The sequence below is a fragment of the Phascolarctos cinereus genome, unplaced genomic scaffold (genome assembly GCF_003287225.1).
Source record: "Phascolarctos cinereus isolate Bilbo 61053 unplaced genomic scaffold, phaCin_HiC Scaffold_3;HRSCAF=262, whole genome shotgun sequence".
Lineage (NCBI taxonomy): Eukaryota > Metazoa > Chordata > Mammalia > Diprotodontia > Phascolarctidae > Phascolarctos > Phascolarctos cinereus.
In genome coordinates this window covers 41,797,314-41,816,069 of record NW_027555736.1, presented here as the reverse complement: position 1 = coordinate 41,816,069, position 18,756 = coordinate 41,797,314, and the positions used below count along the sequence as shown (strand labels likewise).

The window sequence follows — 18,756 nt, the reverse complement described above, 5'->3', positions numbered from 1 at the left end:
CAGCGCTGGGAGCCATCACCTAGGCAACCAGTCTCAGCCTGCCCGCTCCTCCTCACACAGACACAGCATCTCCAGCCAGCATCTTTTCGAGAGCTGCCTTGGCGAGAGTGTAAGTGATTTCCACATTTCTCCTTTGCAGGAATGTGGGATAGAGAGTGAATGTGGAAGATGTGTAGAGGGGGCTGGCTGGTTGGGTGAGGCATGAGGTTCTTCTTTCCATTATTCTATTTAGAAGACTGAGTAATGAATGAAAATATGGGGCTTGTTGCACCCTATCCTTTCGAGATCTTGGGTTCCCATCTGATTTCACCGCAAATTTAGTGTCATCTTTGCTCTCCATTGCAATTTAGTGAGAGACATGGAGAAGGTTAGGGAGGGCTTTGGAGTTTCTTTGGTGTGGTCTTCTTTGCCACTTGGCTCAAACTGTACCCTTGCAGGTCGGGTCTAACCAGCCAGTCACGGCTCTAGTGCATTGTTAAGAAAAGGCAATGCTCTTTCAGATTCTACAGTGATTCTCCTTAGTGAGCCAACAAGGAGGCAAAGGCTTGGGCAGAGAGTTTCAAATAATCCCAGGGGAAGATAATGTGCTTTCTGTCCAGCTGTCTTTCCTTTCCTGATAGCAACTTTTAGATATATCAACTTAAGAAGAGAAGTATCTAACTTCACTTGAGCAAGTGTGTGTGTGTGTGTGTGTGTGTGTGTGTGTGTGTGTGTGTGCCTAAGCCTCCACCCATGCAGATCTCAGAGACAAAGAGTGGGGAAAATTCCAAGCTGGAAAAATGTTTTTGAATCATGTTTCTCCAAAGTAGTGTTTGTTGAAATGTTAGGTATATGGCTATTCTGGCTAGTGGAAATTCACTTGGTTCCTTGTTATCATACAAAAGATAGGAGATTTTATTTTTCTGTTGTAACTGTAGACTGGAACACTCTCTTACCCCTTCACCTCTTCATTTAGGGATTCAGAATCTATAAAGGCAATGAGAAGTGAAATGAGGTGTTGATTGTTCTTTTAGCACATCTGGACGGATGGCTGGTTGGATTATTCATGCAATATACAGAAATGGTTTAGGCTTGTAATGTTAATGCATTTGTGAGCAAGAGCTTGTGTTTTTTAAAAATTATTGCTTGAAAGAAAATGACATATGTAATGATTAAAAAGATTTCAGGTATTTTCAGTTATTAATGTTTTACTCCTCCCCCTATCGCCTGCCCCACTAACCCCCATATATTGTTATATATGTGAGAAGAAGTTCTCCCAAACCAAAAATTCTAGCTCCAGGCCCTGGGGATGAGCAGTAATGGTGAAAGGGGGCTGGGAGAGGAAGGAAATGAGTTCCTCTATAGGCATCTACCTTGGGTACTGCTCACATTGAAAGTTTGCTTAGGTCTCTAAAAAGAAAAGTGACTTCTTTGGACAAACAGAAGGAAGTAACCCCTTAAATATTTGGTTGTCCTTTTCCATCAAAGAGGAGGAAATGAAGGTGATGGCAAACTCCATCAGAGTCCCTTCTTCAGTCATTCATCTAGTCAAGCACAGAGCAGTGTTTCTGGAATGTCATTTCTGTCCAGTTAAATTTTCAACTCTCAGTGGGATTATTTTTTAATGCAAGATTTTTTTTCCTTTTGTCTGTCAGCGATTCTCCCTATTGGTAATTTTGTCAATGTGTTAAGAGAAAGAGAGAGGTTTATGTTGTCCTGTTTGCTATAGAAGCCAACCTACAGAGAGACACACAAAAGCACTTTTCCAAGGACAATTTTAATTAAGCAGGATCTAAAATGCTCAGTGATATGCTCAATCTATTTTCCCCATGACTCCACCATATCTTCTGTCCTTGGGATCACAGTGTAATCATCCCTTACTTGGACTTACTTTCCCATACATTTGATCACAGCTGACTTATGACTTATGTTTTTACCATTACTTTTCATTACTGATGACTGCATCCAAGCCCAAGGTGCTCTCATTTTAGGGAGCCTTCATTTCAACCTATATTATCAGCCTGGGTCAGTTTTTTTAAAATGTACCAAATAGAACCACTTAAATAGACCTGTCCAATGGATTTTTAAAATCAAAATCCTATTTTTTCTAGATGGAGGAAGCTAAGATGCTGTATTTTTGAGCAATGGGGATGTCATGAGGGAGCTACTTCAGACTGAGATCAGTGAATAGGCAGACACTTTAAATCCCGTATCTACTCCCAGTCATTTTCCATGCTTTACAAACCATTCCAATTCAGTTTCCTCCATCTCACTGACAGAAGAGCAGTGATAGAAAGAGCCCCCTAAAATGGGAGGAGTTCATGGAGGAGCTCTGATCAGGCACCTGAAGTAAATTGTAGCCTTTGAATAGCTTGAGGTTTAAAGCAGCTGACCTCTCTGGACATTTTCTATAAGACAAGGAAAACTGCAATCTCAGGTTGAAAGGCTATGAATAAAGATGCCTTTACAGTGCTGAAGTCATCTGACTGCAGCCTAATCCAGGATATACTACTCAGTGCCCATGAAATTGCCATCACTCCAGATGTGGGCTACTTAGGGTATGCTCCAAGTAGACAGAAAGTGGATTTTCTATCCCAGGGACATTTCTGATCCAATGTCCCGCAGTAGCACAATAACTGATAGAAAATGAACAGTGTCATGAATTATCATCCCCTGTTTGGCTGGCCATGGGCTTTTGATGGTCCTTGAGACAGATTCACTGCCTCAAATCCTCAGACCCAGTTCCTTCTTTGAAACCAACAAGGATGAGGTCTGTCCACTCAGAGCTTTTGCTGGATCTCAGAAAATGACCTTTCATGGGTTGATGAAGGGGTAAGAGACTAGGAAAAACATCCCTAATTGCCATGGAAGGAAAGAAAGGGGTTTAAATATATTTGTCTTGTTATAGAAACCCTCAACTTTATTAGAAGGTTTTAAAAATTGAATAAAAATATTTCTATAATTTTGTTCTGAAGCATATGGCTGTCTCCAAAGCCCCAGAGATGGGCTTTGTTTCCCAAGAAATCAGACCTTATGTTTGTTTTCAAGAATTCTGGATCAGCTTCTCAGTTCTTTGTCTTTGGTTTTCTATCTTGTAAAATAGAGAGATCATCTCCGTTACACAATGCAATTATGAGACTTCAGTAATGAGATATGTTCTGAGATCTTGGGATGAAGTTTACAGGGCTTTACAGAGAGCCATACAGTTTGTCAACCTTAATGCTCCAGTAAGCACTTTCCTCACAACAACCCTGTGATATTTACAGATGGGTAAACTGAGGCAAGAATTTGGGGCCATTATTGAACATATTGTTAATCTTACTTTTATGGTTGAGGAAGCTGAGACTCAAAGGGTTGGATTTTTTGCCCATGGGTATACAGATAGTGACAGAAGAGGATTTGAACCAAGGAATTCTAACTTCAAGTCTATCATTCTTTTCATTATACCCAAATAGTCCAAGTTTACAAAGCTATGTGGGTAGGTATGTATAACAGAATATACATGCTGGTAAATGTGTGTGTGTGTGTGTGTGTGTGTGTGTGTGACTATGTCTGTGTGTTAAGGGCAGGGTGACCTGCATTACACCAAACTCTCAGATATTACCTACACATAGCAAGTATCTTCACTGGGTTTTTAGCTATCATTCTATCTTTTGATATGACACTGAAAAATGTCCTCTGATCTAGTGCATCCAAATTGGAAGGTATTTCAGATTAGGTTACTGAAATCTAAGAGACAAGGTGATTTAAGAAACTTACATAGAATCATAGACTCTTAGATCAGACCTAGAAGGGACCTTAGAGTTCATTTAGTTCAGTTACGAATGAGGAAACTGAAGCCCAGAGAAGTTAATTATGTGTCCAGGATCATGCAGATAGCGACAGAGCCAGGATATGAACCTAACTCCGAAACTCCAGATTCATTGCCCTTTGCACTCTAACACGCGACGATTTCTTTCTGTTAGAGTCAACCATAAGATCATATGCTTTGAGCAGGAAATTAACCTCAGAAGTCTTCTCCCCCAGCCTTCTCCTTCAAAAACAAGAATACTCTGGGCCACCTGAGCAGGAAGCCTGGATACTACAGAAGAGAACTTTTATGACTCAAAGTGGGGCCAGCCTTTGCTGCTCAGTTTGGGGAAGAGCTTTATTCCTCCATGGGAAGAGACTTTACTTCTCAATGTGAAAGCAATGTCATTGCCTAATGGAAGAGCTGTTTTATTGCCCTATGGAAGAGAGCCTTTACTGTCCAATGGAGGAGTCAGGAAAGCCTGAGTTCAAATTTGACCTCAGACATTTGCTGGTTCTGTGACCCTGGGCAAGCCTCTTAATCTGTTTCAGTTTTCTCAGCTGCAAAAATGGGGATAATAATAGCTTCTGTCTTCCAGGGTTGTAAGCATCAAATGAGATAATATTTATAAAGTGTTTAGCGTAGTACCTGACACATAGAAGATGCTTAATAAATGCTTCCCCTTCCTTCTTTCTTTCTTTTTCTATTCCTTCTTTATTTGCCTTCCTTGCTTCCTTCCTTCCTATATATTCTTTAAGTCCAATGGAAAAGAACACTTACTGCTGATTGAGGAGTTCCTTTATTTCCCTGTGGGGTGTGTGTGTGTGTGTGTGTGTGTGTGTGTGTGTGTGTACTCACTCTGCTGCTTGAAATATAGTCCAGTTGTGGAGTCTACAGTCATGGAATCAGGAACCTTCAAATATTTCCCGATTGTCCCTCTTCTATACCTGTTTTCTAACCTTCTATAGTACTTATTATATGAGAGATTAAATTATGCTCTGGTTGTTTCTTGTGTTAGTAGCTTCTTATTTTGTAGAATCCTTGAGAAAAACATTTTTTTCTTCTATATCCTTACCCTGACTCCCATCCTTGTGATATCCCCACGATGTTAGATAAGTGATCAGTCCTCAGCCAATACCTGTACATTGCTTGTATAGTGAGGGTGTCTTCTGTGTGGGACCTCCTGGGGCTGTCAGATTTGTGCAGAGATGTTACCATGATGTAGAAACAGCCCCCATCATTAATTGCTGATCCCCATCACTAACAGGGAGAGGAGCAGTGATAAAGAACAGCGTCTAGAACTGGATTTGCCAATGCTTGCTTAAGAAGCCACATGGATTCTTCCTCTCTTCTGCTCCTGCCCCTCTAGCTAACACCTCCTCACCCTTTGTTCCTTTACATTCAGAGACGGTGAATGTATTTCCTAGGATAACTTACATTTCTATAGTGCTTTAAAGTTTACAAAGGGTTTTTATTCACAACCTCTCAACCAATGAGAGAAATTAACTTTCATGTGCATGAGTTCTAGCCCAAACAGTTGGATCGCCTTCTCCTTTCTTGGGATACCTAGCACAGAGCAGAGGTAATGGTCCCTGGAACTGCTGATGAGGGTATTATTACTCATAAAACTAGGGGCTACTTTCCATTCTCATTTTATCTTGGCAAAGGCTGCTTCTGGAGCCTGACTCTTGTTCTTGACAAAACAAATAAAAATACTTTTTTTAAAATCCCCTCCTGATCTTGGCCCTTCACTCTAATGACAGAAGACAGATGGGAATTTTTCTACTTGGTTCCGTTAGGTAGAACTAGAACCAGTGAGTAAAAGTAACAGAGGGACAGCTTTAAGCTTGAAGTAATGGGGAAGTTCCTGGAAGTTTTTGCTGTCCAAGAGTGGAATGGGTTATCTTGGGAAGTACAAGATTACCCCCACCCCCAGAGAGCACCTTCTAGCAGAAGCAGGATAACCATTTCTGAGGATGTTACAGAAAGGATTTTGTTCAGGTTTAAATTGAACTCGGCAGTTTCTTCTGCCCCTTCAAACACTAAGCTTCTATGATTCTGTGATTTGTCCAGGGCCCTACGGGCAGTGAAAATTAGAGCCAACATTACAGTGCAGGTCTTCTGACTCGATGACTGGTGATCTTTCCACTACACCTTGTTGCCTGACTTTCATTGGAATGTTACAGCTGGAAGGAACCTTGGAGGCTGCTTAGGCCAATCCCAGCAGTTTATAAAACTCAGGCCAAAATAAGCTGCGACTTACTTAAAATGGCACAGCTATTTAGTGGCAGAAGAGAGACTTAGAACATAAGTCTTCCACCCAGCTGAAGTCTGGCATTCATTCTAATTCATTGTAATGCCCTTAGAGGTTGTGTCACAAAACCGGTATGTTTTGAAGGTACAGGAAGAGAAGAGGGAAGGTCCCAGGTACTGAGTATAGATTAAGGACTCTCAATTTGCTAAAACAGGGTACCCTGGGCAGATTGGGCAGCATGAGGGCACTGGACAATGGGCTGTGGGCATGTCAAAAGGCAAATAAGATCAAGAACTTCCCTATGCACCATTATTGCCTGTGTAATGGACTGGATTCAGAATGGACTCAGTAGATAGACAGCTTGCTTTGGAGTCAGGAAGAACTGGGTTCAAATGCAGCCTCTGATACTCACTTTCTTAATGACCCTGGGCAAGACATTTAGCCTCCCATGTCCCCAGGCAATTCTCTCTAAGACTGTAGGTAACAGAAAAGTGCTAACCTGCCTTGGTATACATTTGGCACTTAATAAATGTTTAATAACTGATTGGCTGGGAGAGGGAGTTTCCTAACTGGAAGCTCCCTGTAATAAAGAAATTCCAAATCCAGTTTTTAAAATACCGTGTAGTTTTTTATCCTGTGTTTGCAAAGAGGACCAATTAGGAACTTTGGAATTGATTGTGTGACATGGGGGACACTGACACAAGACTGCCCAGCATGGTGTGCCCTCATCAGAGAAGGTGCTGTGCTCTATGAGCAAAGCAGAATTGAAACAGCTCAAGAGAAATGCAAGATGCGCAAATTTAAAGAATCTACCCCGAATGTTCACAGGCACTATTTGTGCCCGACCTGTGATAGAATATTCCGAGCTCATATTGGTCTGATCACCCACAGTTGGGCACACTGCAACTCGACTCTAGCATAGTGATGTCATTTTGGTTCTCTTCGAGAATGAAAGACAACCAACCAACCATCTATTATTACCAGACCCTCAATTGTATTGGTCTGTACCAGCCAGCTATCCCTTTACTCTTCTTGCTATTTTGAGTAGACTGACCTCCTTGGCTAACTCTGAAATAAATGGTTTGCCCAACGACCTTGAACAGAATCAGCTAATCGTATGTCTCCACCTGGAGGTGTGAAATCAGTCTGACACTAACCATGGAACCAGACTCCAGCTTCCACAGTGTCCCAAATTGCTTCCTTTTCCCTAATGCTGTAAAGAAAGGGATGGAGAGTGGTAATATAGTCCTCACTGAATGAGTGAAATATGTCAGTCAGTCAATGAGCATTTATTAAGTGCCTGCTATGTGCCAGGCACTGTGCTAAAGCACTGGGGATACAAAGAAAGGCACAAGACAGTCCCTGCTCTTCAGAAGCACAATCTAATGAGGGAGACAACACACAAACAATTATGTACGAACAAGCTAAAGACGTGATAAATGAGAGATAATTAACAGAGGGAACTAGCCTGATCCTTAGGCTTCATGTAGAAGGTGTGTTTCATTATTAAACATATTATTTCCTATCCTTCAGTGGTCAATGTATAAAACAAATTCTTCTTCAAATATTCACTAGTGAGTGATTTAAAACATGCAACAATTAGTGATGTATTAATGTTTTGCTATAATGACATGACATGCATGGTATTAAGGAAAGATCCTTGGTTTGGGGATCAGAAGACTTGGGTTGGAATCCTTGTTTTGCTATTTCTGATCCAATCCAGTCTAATCCAATCTAATCTAACAAGAATTTTATTAAGCACCTGCTGTGCTAGATGCAGGGAATAGAAAGGAAAGATAAAAGCAGTTCCTGCCCTTACATGGCTTACATTCTATTAGGGAGATTGTACTTGTAAATAGATACCAGCATACATAAGGAGGAGAAAGCACTGACAGGTAAGGGGATCAGAAGTGCTTCCCATAGAGGGTGGCACATGAGTAGAGGAAGGGGTGTCCAGAGACAGCAAGTGATTTGCCCAAGGTGGAAAGATAAACAATGAAAACACAATGGTATCAGATGCTGTGTTCTAGATATGTTGTGTGACTACAGCAGAAGACACTGGCTCTGCCCCACTAGCATTCTCTCAGATTGGGAAGACAAGGCTGATACTCATTAAACCATTGGAGATGAAGAGAAGAGACATAAAAGCTAATTGTACTAAAGGGTATGTTTCAAGAAGGAGATAGTATAGGAATTCAGAGAATGGAGTGTTAACATTGAACCTTCAAAGAAATCACCCCCTCAGCCCAAAGCCAGACCAAGGCATATGTGAGTATGTGAGTGTGTGTGTGTGTGTGTGTGTGTGTGTGTGTGTGTGTGCTCGCGCCCAAAGAGCACTAGCCCTCTATTCAGGGGTCTTGGGTTCAAATCCCACTTCTGATACCACCCATGGGGTTTGGGGCATCCTTTCACTTCTCTGGACTTCCATTTCCTGATCTATAAGAGAAAGAAGTTGGACTGAATGGCTTTTGAGGTCCTTTCTAGCTCTAGACTGTGTGTAAATCATTAAACTTCTGTTTGCCTCAGTTTCCTCACCTATAAAATGAGATAATAGTAACATCTATCTTCCAGGTTATTATGAGAACAAAATGAGATATTTGGAAAGTGCTTTGCAAATCTTAATGTATTATATAAATACTAACTATTACTAACTACTACTACTACTACTACTACTACTACTACTACTACTACTACTACTACTTCTACTAATCTATTATCCTATAAAAATGGAATCCTTGTGTTTCCCTCCACACAGAGGAGGGGTAAAAATATAGTCTTCACTGTATGAGTGGAATGTTACTCAGCCAATAAGCATTTATTAAGTGCCTACCACATGCCAAGCACTGTGCTAAGTTCTGGAGATACAAAAGGAAAAAAAAAAGATAAAAGATTGTCCCTGCCTCAAGGAGCTCCCAGTCTAAGGAGACAATTTGCAAACAACTGCATATGAACAAGCCACATACAGGATAAATTGGAAACAATCAACAGAATGAAAAGGATTTAGAAAAGGCTTTCTACGGGTGCTAAGACTGCTTGTAACAAGTGACTTGACTTAATACAAAAGAAGTACTTCCAGGTCATGGACAGTGGAGTGTTCTGGTCTGAAAAATACATGGACTTTTAAAAATCCTCTCAAAGGTTTTCTCCTCTGTGCCCCACTCTGGGCTGTACCCCAGGGACTGATTACCTTGGCTAGTACTAGTGTCCACTCTATCTTAAACCTTTGCCAGTCCTAGACACTGTGGGACATCACAGTCATTTTAGTAAGGTATTGCATGATTATCATCATTTACGTTGTGCTGTAAAGTTAAGATTGCTAAGCTCTTTACATATGTTAACTCACTTCATCCTCACAACAGCCCTGTGAGGTAGGTACTATTATTATCCCCATTTTATAGATGAGAAAACAGGCACAGAGAGGTTAGGTGACTATCCCAGGTCACAGAGCTAGTAAATATCTGAGATAGGATTCAAACTCAGGTCTTCCTGACTCCACGTATTCACTCTTTCCACTGAGCCATCTAGCTGCCCCCTGTGATGATCATGGAGTGGGAATGATGGCCAGGTTGGACAATCTCCCTGGGACTGTCATTATACAAGCTGACATTGATAAGGTCCGTTAAGGTTTAGAAAGCATTTTCTCTCCCCACAACAATCTTTTGACATGAATAATGCAAGTATTATTATTATTCCCATTTTATATAGCTCAAGAAACTGAGGTTTAGAGAGGTAAGTGACTTACCTAGGACCACACAGTTAATAATTGTTGGACCCAGATTCAAACCCAATCTCTCTGGATTTTAAGTCCAATGTTCCTTCTAATATATTACACTGTGCCTCCTGCTGGCATTGACAGGTTGCCTTCTAATTTAGCATGTGATTCTGAATGGTTATTGAGGTGTGAGTGGGTGAACAAAGTTGCCTTACCAAATAAGGGAAGAAAGAACTTCTTAGTGAGATGGAGATATAGACAGGGGCAGGCTTCTGGCTCAAATGTCAATATTTTCCTGAGATCTATCTCCCAAACTCCCAAGAAATTGACACAGCCCATACTACTTGGCTTTAGGCTTCCTAATCAAGTTAACCCTAGAGTACCACTTTGAAGGTCAAGGTCTTTTTCTTCTATATAAAGGTCATTGCTGGGAAACCTTTAGGACATCTCTCATACTTTTTTGTATATCCCATCCTAAAGAGAAATGCAAAGGCTGTTACTCGAGGAAAGAGCATTCTGGTCCAAAGTCCCAGGCCATTGACATTTGCTGTTCCTGGAGGCCTGAGGGCTCATTCTACAATTTCTGTCTCTCAGAAGAGGGAAATTTCTTTGCCCTAAGCCTTATCCCTTCCTCCCAAACCTCAAGGAGAATCTCCTTTTACTAAACAACTCCTCATTCCTTTTACGATTTAGTAATTAAGTATTGGATCCCACCCTGACCAATGGAGAAAGAGATGAGTTGTCTTTCAATTACAGGAAATTAAACACAAGGCTAATTAGGTTGTCCACAGCCTTCGATATCATGGGGATAGATAAAGTATGCCTATTTATTCTGAGAAAGGTGTAAATCTGCTTCAGAATCTGGACCAGCACAAAAACACCATTCTATCAAAGAGACAGAAGATAAATCACTTCTGAGCTTTGATGATGGCCTTGATGGCAGGATCGGGACACAGACACCCTGACAATAATGCTGTTGTTTTCAATTTTCCATCAGGCCTGTCATATTATTTATGTCACTTTGGTGTGCCTGATGGGTTATTTATGCTTCTCTTGTCTAAAACAACTAGGTCAGAATCTTAGCTATCAGAAATCTCAACTCTAAATGTTTTATTTCCTGAAGTATCTGACTCTTCCAGAAGGAGAACATTTACCTTGGAGCTAGAAGTAAGGGAGTGCAGAATTCTTCTCAGTACAGACTCACCCAGGCAATACTGCATATCTAGCTCCTCATGTTTTAGCTATAAGTTTATTTCTGTTTGTGATCCTAACTTTTTAAAGTTTTATTGATGCTTTTTCATATCACTGTCACTTCTTAGACTTACCAATAGAACCCTCATTTACAACAAATATAGCCAAGCAAAATAAATTAACCCATTGACCATGTCTAAAAATGTAAGCTCTATTCTTCACCTATCGTCCATCACCTCTTTGTTGATAGGGAGGAGACATACTTTATCATCAGGAAGTCTTCAGTCCCTCATTCAGAAGTCCCAGTATACCCTGACTTTCCAGAAAGGTTTAGGGGAATATAGAGGGGTATTGCTATACAGCAACAGAAGGTTGGAAGGTTAGTGGATGAATGACCCACTGACTCTAATTCCTACACTCTTCCCTAGGTGGCTGGGGGAAATGGCAAAGTCTTGATTTTCCATTCTCAGGTGCAGTAGCAAAACTGAGATAAAACATAAACCCTTTAGTGTATCTCTGAAAGTGGGAAGAAGGGTGAGGCAAGCTTAGAGAAAACAAAGCAGCACTTTTGCTGTTATTAAGTAGCCATAAGATCATAGATGTAGAGCTGGAAAGAAACTTAGAGACCACCTAGTCAAACACCCTTAATTTTATAGATGGGGAAATTAAAGCCAAGAGAAGGGAAGTTACTTGTACAAAAATCACACAGATAACAAGAAGAGGTGAGATTTGAACATAGGGCCTCTTACTCCAAAGTCAGTGCTCTTTCTATAGAAATTATCCAATTCTGCCTGTTCTTTTTGTTTATGTTGGGCTGAAGGCACGGGATTTATGATGTGGTAGGAAGAACAATAGATCTTGGATTAGAAGACATAGTTTCAATTTCTGGCTCTGTTTATATAATCTTTGAGCAGTTCCTTGCTCTCTCTGGCACTTGGTTTCTCTAACCTTGGGAAAGTGGGTAGACTAGATCTCCTCTTCAGTCCTGTATAGCTTTAAATGCTATGAACAGATTTTATATTTCTAGCAGCACCTAGGACAGCACCTTTCACATAAAAGATGCTCAATGAATGAGTGAGTAAATGAAGAATGAAAATCTTTCCATTATATATGGCCATCCTTGGGTATTTATTAGACAAGATGTCAACCCTGATACATTTCATGTAAAGGGAAATATCTGCATTTGTGTCATGGAGGTAGGTAAGAAAAAAGATCTTTGGCTTATTTGTGCAACTGAACAATAAGAAAAAGGGTAGCCTTGGGGGTGAGGCAGTGGCCATGTTGCTTTTTGTAGAGATTGAAATAATGGGAAAACAGAATAGATCCAAGGGAAGAATTCAAACTCTGAGAGCCAGAGAGAAGATTTGGGGCCAAGAAAGGAATTGGACTTAGTTGAGAAAATCCAGGGCCCAAATTTTTCTCCTAACCTAAATGAGGTTGGTAATACTCTGATAGTATAATTTGCATGCCTGTATGAAATTTATATGGATAGCTAGATGGCATAGTGGATAGAGTGCTAGGCCTGCAGTCAGGAAGATTCTTCTTCCTGAGTTCAAATCCAACCTCAGCTGTGTGACCCTGGGCAAGTCCCTTAACCATTTTTGCCTCAGTTTCCTCATCTGTAAAATGAGCTGGAGAAGGAAATGACAAACCACTCCAGTCTCTTTGCCAAGAAAACTCCAAATGGGGTCACAAAGTGTAGCACTTGCCTGAGAAAAAATTACTGAACAAGGACTGAATTGGAATTTGTATTGAAAATCTTCCCCCATAAGAGTCTTTTTAGAAAATCTTTTTAGTAATTGTGCTTTGATTTACCAAGCCTAATTGGAATCTTGAACTTAGTGATCTTTGACATGTATTCATTTTTTTGGCTTCCCAAACTAAAACTGTCTTCCCTGGCTACCCCTCCAGTAAAATGTTTTCTCCATTAGAATGTAAGCTCCAGGGACAGTCTCACTTTTGTATTTGTAACTCCATCACTTAGCATAGCATTTAGGACATAGTGAGTGCTAACTAAATGCTTTTTATATTCATTAGTTTATTCATTTATTCACTGAAAAGTCTTGCACTGTTAGCTTTTGGTTGTAATACATTCATTGCAAAGTCTTGCTGTACTGCTGCTACTGAGATCTACTAAGGAAATTAGGGGAAAGGTCTGGCTAGTGGCCTGAGATTGAGGTTTCTGATGGTAGCAGGAGGCATGATGGTGAAAGCCCTTCACATGGCATTCTTATAAACTAGGAATCCTATTCCACCTATAAAGTGGCACAGGTGAGCTTTGGAGACTCCGGATTCCAAAGCAGAATGTGGGAGAAGCCAGATTTGTGCAGAGATAGACAGGATGTCCCAAAAGTCTTGGCGCATTTTCAAATTATTACAGTTATTCAAAGTATTAGGCTGCACTAAGACTTTTGGGAAACCCTAAGTGAGCTGTATGCTAAACTAGAATTTTAGTATCTAGGTTGCTTTCCTCACTTCTAGCTTTAAATTGTGTGGCCTTGAATTAGTGACTTCTTCTCTCTGGGTTTCAGTTTCCTGGGCCTCTGATGCCACCATTCCTGAAATGCTTATTTGTCACAGAGTAGAGAGTGAATTAGACAGGTAGGCTAGCCTTTGTTATTATTGCTGCTGCTGATGCTGAGGCTGTTGTTTAAGGAAAGAGACCACAATCATCATCGAGATACGTTGTCAGAACGATGGGACTTTAAAAGTCTTATTCTAACTGGGCTGCTCTGCATCTATCTCTGCCATATTGGAATGAGTGTTTCTCTGACAAAAATCCTGAAATGCTTGTGTACAAGTCCCTCCCCAGGAGCTTTATTGATGGCATTACTGTTTTAATATCCCATCTAATCGTACAAAGGAGCTTCCTGGCTTTCATTCTGCAGTTAGTTTGCCTGGTATAGAATAGGAAACTCCAGAATTCTTTGGATAGCAAATGTTCTAGGGTAGTCTATTTTAGTTTCTTATTACTTCTAAATAATGGAATGATTTTAGATTGTGTCTATCCAAGTTAGAAGGTCCCATTGGTAATACTGTTGCTGCCTTCTCACTAAGGGACAATGGCTCCAGAAAGACTTCTCCCAAAGAATATTTAACACATACTGCGGACTGAGAGTCCAGTTCTTAACAACTTCATGGATTCTGAGGTGTCTCAAAATATAAAGAAGGAGAATTTTATTTATTTATTTACCCTAAGCAAATCCTTGGGCTTGGATGAAAATGACCCTTATCCTAAATACTGACTGAACTTGAACCTGTCCAGTCTAGCCTGGTCTCCCTTGAGGATAACAAGAATCTTCCATTGTGTTACTGATGATCAGCAACTGAGGCTGGGTGGCAACTAATGGGTTGAGGGGAAAAATAGGAGTTAGGGCTCATTTATAATGAAGAAGTAGGAAGTAGGTCACCCTAAAGAATCCCAGAGGGCCAGATGTGAAGTGAGCAGGACCAAGAGAACATTGTATACAGTAACAGCAATACTATTTTAAGACCAACTTTGAGTGGATCAGTCAATTTGATTATTATAAATATCTAAATTAACTACAAAGGGCATCTATAGCCAGAGAAAGAACTGAGAAAAAGATGTATAAAATGATTTTACAAACATATATATATATACATATATGTGTATATAAGTATATGTGCATATATATACACACACACACATACATATTTGTGTCTAATGGTAGCCATCTCTAAGGCAGTGGGGAGAAGAAAAAAGGGAAAAAAGAAATTTACATGGTAACGTTATTATATATTTTAAAAGAATAGCAAGTTGTACATAACTGATTTGCAATTTCATGTGCAATCACCTTTTTTATTATGCTGTGTTATGGAAGTGCTTGCTTTATTCCAAAAATTTAAAATTAAATAAATACTAACTTTTAAAAAGTAATATATTTGCAAGATAGGAAGTCAGGTAATTAGAAAGAAAGGATCAGGACAACTATCCTGAGGTTATGGTAACTTGTTACCTTTATTCAGTTGGGCATGTCCTTCAGCTTTTAACCTAGGACTCCTAGAGCTTGACTTGCTTCCCTGACCCTAATGGCCCAGGCATTAATCAAATCCCCAGTGGGAAAGGCAGAACTTCCCCTTGTTAAATGCCAGTAAGTTCCCTGCTACTTGGGAATTCAATCCAACAAGCATTTTAAAAGCACCTGCTACGTGCAGGTCACTCACTGGGCACTGGGAATGAACACAAAACCAAAAAAGTTCATACCCTCAGGGAGCTTACATTCTACTAAGAGAAACAACATGTTAACAGTAGCACCTTTTGATGAGATAGAGGTGAGAAGAAAGTACATTCCAGGCATGAAGGCACAGCCTAGGCAAAGGCTTAGAGGAGGGAAATGGAATCCTGGGCTTGGGAAATGGCAAATAGAACATAAAGGCTGAAACACAAAATATGGGAAGGGGAGTAATGGGAAATGTCTGAAAAAGCAGGCTTGAGTCAGATTGTAAAAGGCTTTAAATATCAAACCGAGGAATATGTATTTACTCTAGAAGCAAGCTACTTTAGCTCTGGGTTTGTTGTTTTTGTTTTTTTTTTTAATCTACAAAAGAGGAACTTTGACTAACTCTAAAAGTCCCTTCTAGCTCTGACGTATAACTTAGAATCCAAATTTAATTAGAGACTGTAGGTTTGCATTGCTGATGATGCAATCACATAATTGGAGAAGCTTACTCAAGAATCAGAATCCTCCAGTCATTTTCAAGTTTACAGAGACCTTAGAGATTTTAATACCAATCCTTTCATTTTTTTTTTTTGGTTAGGCAATGGGGTTAAGTGACTTGCCCAGGGTCACACAGATAGTAAGTGTTATGTGTCTGAGGCCGGATTTGAACTCAGGTCCTCCTGAATCCAGGGCTGGTGCTCTATCCACTGTGCCACCTAGCTGCCCCCAATCTTTTCATTTGACAGACCAGGGAGACCAAAAGGTGAAGTGATTTGTCTGAAGTGGCCAGTCAATAAACAAGCATGTATTAAGTCCCTCCTGCATTCTAGGCACCATGCTAGTCCCTGAGGATACAAGGAAAAAGCTGAAAGAGCTTGTAGCTCCAATAGGAGCTTTCAGTTCTAATCCAATCCAATCTGATAAATATTTATTAAGCACTTACTATGGACCAGGCACTGTGCTAAGCACTGGGGACATAATTAATATAAAGAAAAAGTCCCGGACCACAGGTAGCTTACAATCTATGAGAAGGGATAGGAATGGGTACCTAGCACCAGAGACAGCTTGTTCTGTGATGCTGAAACTAGGCAGGATAGTAGATGCAAAGTGGAGGGAGCCAAGAGTCCAGTTTCTTCCTTCTATAGAGAAAGACACTGAGAAGGGTTTATTACTCCATCCTCCAATCCTTCAGTCAGGGGAGAGAGGAGAACCGAGGGAGGTGATGTCAATCAGGCTTGAGTTAATAGTAGGGTGATGAGATTAGAAGTGTTGCACTTATTCTGGGAAGGGTGTCTTATTCCATGGAGCTAAAACCAGGCAAAGCAGCTGATGCAAAGTGGACCCTAACCCTAACAGTTGATCAGGGAAAACATGTACACAAATTATATAAATAAATGGAAGGTACCTTCCCAGGGAGGTAACAAATGGGAGATAGAATATTATGTACAGGGAACAGAAAGTCGATCAATTAGGCTGAGAGGTTGAGTCAATCTGGAAAGATCATACATGTGAATTATTTCCTCCCCCCTCACCACCACAACCACCACAACCGTTCATCACACAGTTCAAAAGAGTGAGATTATGCCACTCACTAGGTACTCATCCCAAGAGACACTACTTCCTTCTTCCTCTGCTCTTTTATTCCTTATAAAGTAATCAAGGCTGCCTAGCAATAGTGAGGCATCACCTGAACAAGCCAGAACAGGTGGAGCTAATTGCCTCTAGTGGACAGCTAACACAGCCCCTTGTACGTAACAGTTATTCAGTATCCCAAAACTTCCAGAGTCTGGAATCCAGACCAATGGTTTCATCAATATGATTATTTCCTCCGCCAGTAGGCAGCTAGATGGTGCAGTGTATAAAGCTCTGAGCCAGAAATCAGGAAGATCTGAGTTTAAATCCAGTGTGATCCTAAACAAGTCACTTAACCTGATTGAGTGTTAGTTTCTTTATCTGTAAAATGGGAATAATAATAGCACCTACCTTCCAAGTTGTGAGATTCAAATGAGATAATATTTGTAAAGTGCTTAGCACGGGTGCTCCATAAATGCATATTCCCCTTTCCTTCCTTTCCCTAATAGAGAAGGAAGCTTACCTGAGTTTGCTGATGCCCAAAAGGATCCATCCTTGTCTAAGGCTGAGTCTCTATAAATTCAACTAGGTTTGTCCAATCCAGGAAATCCGGTTAGGTGGTAGAATAAAAGTTATCACCATATATTAATCAACCAACAAGTATTTATTAAGAACTTACTGTACCGGTGCCTGGTGTTGTGCTGGGTGCTGGGAATACAAATACAAAAAAATGAAAGTCTCTACTCTCAGGGAGCTTAGATCGTATCAGGGGGGAGACAACATATATGTGATTAATGTGTATGAAATATCTACAAAATAAATATGAATTAATTGGAAGGTGTGCTATCAGTTGAGGAGTATCAGAGAAGGTCAAGGTTACCACCTCACACCTATCAGAAATGGTAAATGTTGGAGGGGATGTGGGGAAAAAATAGGTACACTAATGAACTGTTAGTAGAGTAGTGAACTGGTCCAACTATTCTGGAGAACAATCTGGAACTATCCCCAAAGGGCTATAAAACTGAGCCTCTCCTTTGACCCAGCAATACCACTGCCAGGTCTGTACCCCAAAAAACAAAGGAAAAGGAAAATGAACTATATGTACAAAAAGATTTGTAGCAGCTCTTTTTGTGGTGGCAAAGAATTGGAAACCAAGGCACGGCTCATCAACTGGGGAATGGCTGAAAAAGTTGTGGCATATGGTTGTGATGGAGTACTGTTGTGCTATAAGAAATAACAAGGGAGGTGGTTTCAGGAAAAAAAAAACATGCCAAGATTTCTATGAATTGATGCAAAGTGAAGTGAGAAGAACCAGGACATCATTGTGCATGGTAACTGCAGTGATGTAATGATGACCAGCTATTGAAGACTTGGCTGCTCTGATCAATACAATGATCCAAGACAATTCTAAATGACTCATGATGAAAAACGCTCCTCACCTGCGGGGAAGAGAGAGAGAGAGAGAGAGAGAGAGAGAGAGAGAGAGAGAGAGAGAGAGAGAGAGAGAGAGAGAGAGAGAGAGAGAGAGAGAGAGAGAGAGAGAGAACTGGCAGACTTTAAACACAAATTAAAATATAATTTTCTCACTTTTGTGATATGGCTAATATGGAAATGTTTTGCATGATTTCATACGTATAATTGATATCATATTTTTTGCCTTCTCAATGGGTGGTATAAGGGTGGGAGGGAGGGAGAGAACCTGGAACTCAAAACTTCAAAAGAAAAGAATGCAAAACTAAATAATAAATTAAAATTAAAAATGAAAGAAAGAAAGAAAGAAAGAAAGAAAGAAAGAGAGAAAGAAAGAAAGAAAGAGAGAAAGAAAGAGAGAAAGAAAGAGAGGAAGGAAGGAAGGAAGGAAGGAAGGAAGAAAGAAAGAAAGAAAGAAAGAAAGAAAGAAAGAAAGAAAGAAAGAAAGAAAGAAAGAAAGAGAGAGAGAAAGAAAGAGAGAAAGAAAGAGAGAAAGAAAGAGAGGAAGGAAGAGAGGAAGGAAGGAAGGAAGGAAGGAAGGAAGGAAGGAAGGAAGGAAGGAAGGAAGGAAGGAAGGAAGGAAAAGAAGCTAGGAATTCCAAGAGCT

The 18,756-nt window shown here is 40.3% G+C and overlaps 1 protein-coding gene across 1 annotated transcript in view; it reads left to right on the top strand.

Annotated features, from left to right (window-relative positions):
• The window catches only part of CALY (calcyon neuron specific vesicular protein), a 113,581-nt gene continuing 94,825 nt past the window's right edge, over window positions 1-18,756 (top strand). Inside the window, exon 1 of the mRNA XM_020994462.1 lies at window positions 1-109. The gene's annotated coding sequence lies outside the window, so the exon portion shown is untranslated. The remainder of the gene's footprint in view (window positions 110-18,756) is intronic.